The 9,106-nt window shown below is 39.4% G+C and overlaps 2 non-coding genes across 2 annotated transcripts; both read right to left on the bottom strand.

Moving 5' to 3' along the window:
- Positions 1-152: 152 nt before the first annotated feature.
- Positions 153-271, bottom strand: LOC123486335. The gene has a single exon (XR_006659348.1). It is a non-coding gene; the product is annotated as a 5S ribosomal RNA (ribosomal RNA).
- A 1,168-nt stretch (positions 272-1,439) lies between these two features.
- LOC123486336 lies at positions 1,440-1,558 on the bottom strand. Its single transcript, XR_006659349.1, has one exon. It is a non-coding gene; the product is annotated as a 5S ribosomal RNA (ribosomal RNA).
- Between the last annotated feature and the right edge of the window lie 7,548 nt (positions 1,559-9,106).

Genomic DNA, 9,106 nt, shown 5'->3' with positions numbered 1-9,106 from the left:
TGACGGAAACGCACTGTCCATTATTTGATTTGATCAGGGCAGGGCAGCACACACAAACTGCATTTAGTCAAATAACAATCCATGATATTATTAGGGTGATAAATAAAAGGCAGTTGCTCCATGACACAAGAGCACGCTCTACTGGGACAAAAAGCTTACAGCACCTTGTATTCCAAGGCGGTCTCCCATCCAAGTACTAACCAGGCCCGACCCTGCTTAGCTTCCGAGATCGGACAAGATCGGGCGTATTCAGGCTGGTATGGCCGTAAGCGAGGGAACAACTCTTGGTACACTATATAAAGTCAATGTGTCACTCACTCAGAAAGGGACACAGAAACGTATCCACTTTGTGACAAAAAACTAAAGAAGCTCAACCCTTGCTTACATTTCCAATATATATATATATATATATATATATATATATTTGAGTCTTGTTGGGGGAAGAGGGCATATCCTATGTTGATTTATGACAAGTTCATTGACTAGGGCCCTATAAAATAGGCGTTGCGGACCGAATCACGGAATCCAGACATTAAACCGAAATTCAACAATATTCAAACATTTATTGAACTTAGTAAGAAATCAACTAAATCTATTCAACTTGTTAGAAAACGCATTCATTTGCCCAAGTCAATCATAAGACATGAACAAAATGCATCAGTGATTCGTATTTCCATGAACTTTCTGGCACGGCACAGGAATGCCCCTGTCTGTGTGCATGTGTGCGGTGTGCACGTATGTCTACACTTTGTGTAGCCGTTAGCGATGATGCTAATGATAACCTTCTTCTGGTAGGGAAGGAATGGCTTTCCCCAAAACCTTTGCAAGTAAATGTTAACTACAAAGTAGCCTATGCCTGCCTGGCACAATTATACCGTGATCATTTGCATCACTCCAGTGGCCATTTGTTCTACAGCAACATCGCTTAACCAAACAAAGGTCTCTTCCTGGTGCACGCTTGCATTTAAGGGTAACTACACCCCAAAATCTAAATGTCTTACATTTTTCCCAGACCTCACAAATGGTCACCTGATAGGGTTTAAACATAGTTGTGGACATAGAACATCCAATTGTGCTGTTTTGCTATTAAAAAGGTGTACTTTTGAGAGCGAAAACCTGCCAAAACAGGGACAAACGGTCAACGGGGAAATCTAAACGGAGAAAAGGGAACTTGGGAATTAACGGAATCAGGCAAAACATTGAAGGGATTTTTAGTGCCCTAATGGACTACAGACATTGACTGTCTCCTAGACTAAAAACAAAGGCTGCATGTACTGCCTATATTTTGAGGGAAAACGCACTGTCCATTATTTGATTTGATCAGGGCAGGGCAGCACACAAAAACTGCATTTAGTCCAATAACAATCCATGATATTATTAGGGTGATAAATAAAAGGCAGTTGCTCCATGACACAAGAGCACGCTCTACTGGGACAAAAAGCTTACAGCAACTGGTATTCCAAGGTGGTCCCCCATCCAAGTACTAACCAGCCCTAAACCTGCTTAGCTTCCGAGATCGGACGAGATCGGGCGTATTCAGGCTGGTATGATCATAAGCGAGGGAACAACTCTTGGTACACTATATAAAGTCAATGTGTCACTCACTCTGAAAGGGACACAGAAACGTATCCACTTTGTGACACAAACTGAAGAAGCTCAACCCTTGCTACATTTCCAATATTTAATATATATATATATATATATATATATATATATATATATATATTTGAGTTTTGTTGGGGGGGGGGGAAGAGGGCATATCCTATGTTGATTTATGACAAGTTCATTGACTAGGGCCCTATAAAATAGGCGTTGCGGACCGAATCACGGAATCCAGACATTAAACCGAAATGCAACAATATTCAAACATTTATTGAACTTAGTAAGAAATCAACTAAATCTATTCAACTTGTTAGAAAACGCATTCATTTGCCCAAGTCAATCATAAGACATGAACAAAATGCATCAGTGATTCGTATTTCCATGAACTTTCTGGCACGGCACAGGAATGCCCCTGTCTGTGTGCATGTGTGCGTGCGCGTATGTCTACACTTTGTGTAGCCGTTAGCGATGATGCTAATGATAACCTTCTTCTGGTAGGGAAGGAATGGCTTTCCCCAAAACCTTCGCAAGTAAATGTTAACTACAAAGTAGCCTATGCCTGCCTGGCACAATTATACCGTGATCATTTGCATCACTCCAGTGGCCATTTGTTCTACAGCAACACCGCTTAACCAAACAAAGGTCTCTTCCTGGTGCACGCTTGCATTTAAGGGTAACTACACCCCAAAATCTAAATGTCTTACATTTTTCCCAGACCTCACAAATGGTCACCTGATAGGGTTTAAACATTGTTGTGGACATAGAACATCCAATTGTGCTGTTTTGCTATTAAAAAGGTGTACTTTTGAGAGCGAAAACCTGCCAAAACAGGGACAAACGGTCAACGGGGAAATCTAAACGGAGAAAAGGGAACTTGGGAATTAACGGAATCAGGCAAAACATTGAAGGGATTTTATAGTGCCCTAATGGACTACAGACATTGACTGTCTCCTAGACTAAAAACAAAGGCTGCATGTACTGCCTATATTTTGAGGAAAACGCACTGTCCATTATTTGATTTGATCAGGGCAGGGCAGCACACACAAACTGCATTTAGTCCAATAACAATCCATGATATTATTAGGGTGATAAATAAAAGGCAGTTGCTCCATGACACAAGAGCACGCTCTACTGGGACAAAAAGCTTACAGCACCTGGTATTCCCAGGCGGTCTCCCATCCAAGTACTAGCCAGGCCCTACCCTGCTTAGCTTCCGAGATCGGACAAGATCGGGCGTATTTTTTTTTTTTTTTTATTGTAAAATATTAAATACACTTATATTATACCATGTACAGTGTTATATACAAAAACCCGTATACACTAGAAACTATTCTACCATAGGCATGTGTTAACATATTCACCCTATCAAATCAAAGAACCCAAAGAAATAAAAAAACAAAAACCTAGTATACAAAAACCAGACATGACTAAGACATATCACATTCCACATATGTAAATAGGCAGATTTAAAAGCATCTCCTGTCAAAAAAAAATAAACATAGAAAAAATCAAAATATTCCTTTCAAAAAAATTATAAGTGATTCCTCCACCATCCACCCTTGCAATTAACCCACTCCCTTCTACAAAAAGTTCATCAAAATCTTCCAATCCATAACTATAAAACATATCGAATGTGCCTCTTAAACAAAGCTACAAAAAATACCCTACACCCTTACCCTCCTCCCTTCAAAATAAGCATAATACCTCCCACAAAAATTAGCATACCTAACAAAACTCAATACAATATTCAACAACCTCACATAACCCCTTTACATTTCTCCCACCAAAAAAAACCAATTCCTCCCACGCATTCTTTTCCAACAAACCACTCCCCCAGTTTTTGCATTATTATTTCCTTTACTTTACGAAACATATCTTTTAAATCCTCGCATTCTACAAATAAGTGTAATAAAATTTCTGGTGCCTTACCACATATATCACATTTTTTTTTATTTCTTTATTTATTTGATGCAGCACTACTTTTGTGTATATCCGAATGTGTCTTATTTTAAAATCAAGTTTATTTTCACATTCCAATTTATTCCCATGGGAAGTATAAGTTTTTCCATAATACTTTCGATCCATCTTCGAAACAGTTCTACCCACTCTTCTCAGCAGCAGCCTGTCTGGTGGTAACCAGTAATTGCTTATAAAACCATTTGTTCTGACACTAGCCAATGTTTTCCATTTTATCTCTTTATTGTCAATATATAAATTCGGCAATACATATAAATCTTCCTAAATTCCATCTCCAATAATGACAGCAGAAACCCATTCTGCTGGAATGCTACTTTTCACCTGCTCAAATCCATTCAATATAGTACCTTTCAAAACTGTATCATCCACATCCTTCATATTGTCATAAATGGCCTTGGCCTCTTAGAAACCCAGGAATAACTTCATATACAAAGTCTTTAATAAGTCTCAGTCCAGCCCTCATAAAAAGGGGGATTATACAAACACTTCATCATTGGAATATAATTTTGGGATTTAAAAACACAGGTTGGATTCAGTATTATATCCCTATCTTCACACACATATTTTACACGAGGAAGAAAATTCTCCCCATGCACGTAACACTTCCTGATAAAAACAGAGGGCAAACTTGTTCATACATAGGCTTTTTCCATATCATTAATAACCCACTCTCTTCACATCCTTCATTATTATACAAATAATTCCTAAAGAAACCCCTTCCACCCATATTCTTCCTCCCCATATAAATACTTCTGTATAATTTTTTAATTTAATGCTTTTCTTTTCACGCCTATGTCCACTAATTTCAGACCCCCATCTTTATATTCTGCAGTATAAGCGTAGACTCCAGATATTCTAGCCCCTTTGCCATCCCACAAGAAGTTAGAAACAATAGAATTAAGTTCTTTTTTAAACCCACTCTGGCATCTGAAGCAACATCCATGACATATACACATTTAGATATTAGGTAAAGAATTTGTTACCACCTACCTTTCTTTTCAATTTTAAATTCCCTCCATCTCCAAAATGCCATAGTTTGTTTGATTTTTATTCAATACACCTGCCCGAAGTCCTAGTCACAGCCTCCTTTTTCATCAATACCCAAAATAATCTCCCAACGCTTTAAAATAGCCATTAGCTCTTTTAAAAATGATACCTACACCCATTATCAGTCACTAGCCCCCACATACAAAACCCCAGTCTTTTCTACATTAGTCTTAGCACCTGATGCTTTCCCAAAGAGCTCAAAACACTCCATCACTCTTATTTACACTTTCCACATCTCTCTAACAGTAATTGTAGTGTCATCTGTGCATATTGCTGCACAATGCTGACTCCACCCCTGGAATAGAAACGCCTGGATCTGGTGGTTTTTTAAGGAGAGCCACCAGAGGCTCAACCGACATACAATATAAGGCCTCAGACAATGGACATCCTTGCCTCACCGACCTCCTCCAATGGGAAAGCATCAGTAAGTAACCCAGCTACATTTCACTCTTACTTACTGCAGCACCGTATAGCAGCTGTATCCAGGCTACCATTCTGCTCCCAAATCCAAAAGTTTTAAGCGTCTGCATTAGAAATGAATGTTCTACTCTCATCAAAAGCTTTATTTAAATCAAGCTCAATACTACACCTCCTCAACCTTCATATGTCTTATGACATCCCTTAAAGTGCAAATAATGTTGCAAGTATTTCTAACCAGGAACATTAAGCCCGTGTTCTGAAATAATACTTCCATTACTTTTATTAATTCTGTTAGCCAGCACCTTAGTTAAGATCTTATAATCTAGCATTTAAAATAGATAATGGCCTAAAATTTTCTAATCTTTTCCTACTTCCCTTGTTTTTATATATTATGTTATTAAGCCAGTCAGCCATCGACTCCGAGATTCCTGAGATTGCTCCATATATTTGTACACATCTAATAAAAAACAGGAGCCATTATATCCACAAATGTTTTGTAAAACTCACTTGTCAGCCCATCAGAGCCAGGGGCTCTTATTTCTATGAGCAGACAAAATCGGCCCGTATCTCTGTGACCGCACAAGTCTTGTGTCACACATGAGTCTTTCATCCTCTGATATTCTGGCATCTACATAGCTCAACACCCCCTCTATACATCCTTGATCATTGCATTCTTTTTTTAAAAAAGATTACTATAAAAAACATTCTATTGTATCTAAAATCCCCACCAGATCATTCAATGTCTCCCCTCTCATTCTCGATTTCTGTAATATAGTTTCTAGCCTGCTTCTTCTTTTCTAACCCTAAGGAAGGATGTACATTTCTCCTTCTATGGCATACTGTACTCTACTCCTTACTATTGCCCCCAATACATGCACTCTTTTCAAAAAGTTATGTACTGCAGCCTGAGCTTCCATAAACCCTGCCATATCATAACCTCCACCGTATCAACTTTCCCCCAGCTCAATGTCTAGTCTTTTATTCAAAGCTATCCTCTCTTTAAAAGAAAATTCTTTGTCTTGTGCATATGTTATTTAATGCTCAACCTCTAATCTTCTCTTTTAGACCCTCCCACCACATAAACCAATATTAACACTTTTAAAATCACTCAATATTTCTCTATTTATACAATCAGAAATCATATCAATATATTTTCCTTCTTTTAGCAGCTCTGCATTCAAACACCATACACCACCTCCCCTCTAGAAGGCACACTAAGACCCAGCAGGAAACCAAGAGAGGCATGATCACTTAATGTATTAAAATCATACCTAATCTTTTGTATATATTGTACTCATATTTTCCGCCGCTAAACACAATCTATGCGGCTTTGCCTGGAGAACCTTCAAAACAACCTGCCTCCTTGAAAAACTCTGACCTGGATGCATTCTCCATACATCACTCAGACAATGATCCTTCATTATCCCCAACAATACTCGCCTAGACAGTCAGAGCGCAACAAAGTACTCTTGACGTGTCCAGTTTTTCAATAATCTAACGTTAAAATCCCCAACCAATATACAGTTACCCTAATACCAATGTTGCTCAAGTGCCTTAAAAAATACTTCTCGGTCACTCTCATTATTAGGTGCATAAACATTCAATAAAGTGTATTGTACATTTAGAAATTCAAATTTAACACTCAAAAGTCTACCCTCTTTTATCCGGCATACACTTGCCTAATATTCTGTACACCATCCCTCTTAATTACTATAGCAACCCCACACGTCCTCTCCCCACCATTATAAAATAAATCAAATCCATCCATCTCTTTTCTTACTCCATCCATCATACTTGTCAGTCCAGTGTGTCTCTTGAAGCATAAAATATCAGCCTGTGGTAGACTCACCGTCTGTTCTAACTTTCCTGTATATTCCTTAGTCCATTAATATTAACAGATACAACACTCACCATAAGCACTAATTAATATGTTGATTTTTCCCATCATCAGCACCCAGTCTTTTTTCTTTCTTCTTCTTGATCTTGCTCTTCCTACCTTCCTTTGCTTCTTCCCCTCACCCTTTGGACTTCACCTCGCGGACACTTCACTCTCAGAGTCCTTCCTCTTCGAGATTCCCCTTCACATCCATACTTTCAGGAATAGTGTTGGGTACAACCCCTCCATTATCTTCATCTCCTCACCTTCAGATGTTTCCGTTTCCTGCTCACCTCCTCCTCCTTCTCCACCATCAGGCTCCTTTCCATCTGTGCAGTAGTCATCTAGGAATTTGACATCCATGCTCGCCTCAATTCCATCCTCTGTCGCAGCAGATTCACCATCTCCTCCTCCTCCACCATCCTTGTCTCCTTCCCCCGTCCTCCATCACGTCCCTCCTCCACTCTCTCTTCTTCCATCTCTCCTCCTCCTGTTGTTCCATGTCTTCACCATCTGTTGGCCCAGTACACGTACAGCGCATTTCTTTTCTTCTCACATCCATTACATGGTCTCTCCTCTCTCGACGCACTCTCTTGCATAGTGCCCTTGTGCTCCGTATCTCCGACATAGAAAATCAGGACAGTCCCGTACTACGGCCAGACTGGACACAATTCGGCACACTTTAACTTGCCTGTCATAATCACTCGAAAGTACTAGCCTCCAACGTCTCAAAACTTCTGGTAGAATATGGTAGTGAGCGCACCACGTCTGTAAACCGAACTTTACAGAATCTTGTGCCATCAGCGATCTCTGTTCCTGGCCATAATCTCCTCTTAATCCCAGAAACCGGCTCTCTTCACAAATTCCATCCTTCCAATTTTGCCACGATAGTATCGTCACTAATATACACTGGTAATTCATAAAGGACACCACCGAACATCCGCTGAAATGTCCCTCGCCATTACCGTGCAACGATTTGATTTTTAGTCCATCCATTAACCTTCTTCCCATGGATGGTACATCGTAATCTCATACTTCTGATCACCTTTAAATCTGCACCTCATCACCGTTCCACACGCCTCCTTTATCCCCTCTCAGCAATTCCATCATCGTTAATTTCTTTTCCCCAGTGATATCCACCGCCACCGTACAAGTCTTATCATAGTACTTTTCCTCGATGATGGTGCATCAGAACTTTTCCTCCATGTCCAGTACTTTGTCTGTTCCAATGCGTAGGTCGTTGTATCTATTGTTGTCCGTCCGATTAACCACCATATCTGTATTTTTCCCTCCTTTCTCCCCCAGCAAAAAGCTGCTAGGGGAGAAATAACTTTTACTAATAAATCAAAAACAAAAATCAAATTCTACATAAATAACCAAACAAAAAAAGATTTCAAAACGCAGCAACCAATTCCTCTCCTTCTCCTCCAATACCACCGCACCTGTTTCCACTTCCTCAATTACTGAAAGGGGTGTATTCAGGCTGGTATGGTCAAGCAGGAACAACTCTTTGCAACACTATATAAAGTCAATGTGTTACCCACTCTGAAAGGTACACAGAAACGTATCCACTTTGTGACACAAACTGAAGAAGCTCAACCCTTTGCTTTTACATTTCCAATATATATATATATATATATTTGAGTCTTGTTGGGGGGGTATATCCTATGTTGATTCATGACAAGTTCATTGACTAGGCCCTATAAAAATAGGCGTTGTGGACCGAATCACGGAATCCAGACATTAAACCGAAATTCAACAATATTCAAACATTTTATTGAACTTTTAAAAAAAAAACAACTAAATCTATTCAACTGTTAGAAAACGTATTCATTTGCCTGTCAATCATAAGACATGAACAAAATGCATCAGTGATTCGTAATTTCCATGAACTTTCTGAACGTTACAGGAATGCCCCTGTCTGTGTGCATGTGTGTGCATGCGATGTCTGCACGTAGCCGCAGCGATGATGCTAAATGATAACCTTTCTTCTGGTAGGAAGGAATGGCTTCCAAACCTTCGCAAGTAAATGCCAATTCACAGTAGTAAATGGTGCCTGCCTGGCAAAATTATACCGCGATCATTTTCGTAATTACTCCAGTGGCCATTTAACAAACAAAGGTTCTGTTATGTCACCTGATAGGGTTTAAAACATTGTTGTGGACATAGAACATCCACTTGTGC

Source organism: Coregonus clupeaformis, unplaced genomic scaffold (assembly GCF_020615455.1).
Source record: "Coregonus clupeaformis isolate EN_2021a unplaced genomic scaffold, ASM2061545v1 scaf1151, whole genome shotgun sequence".
In the NCBI taxonomy this organism is placed as follows: Eukaryota; Metazoa; Chordata; class Actinopteri; order Salmoniformes; family Salmonidae; genus Coregonus; species Coregonus clupeaformis.
This window is presented reverse-complemented; position numbering and strand designations above follow the sequence as displayed.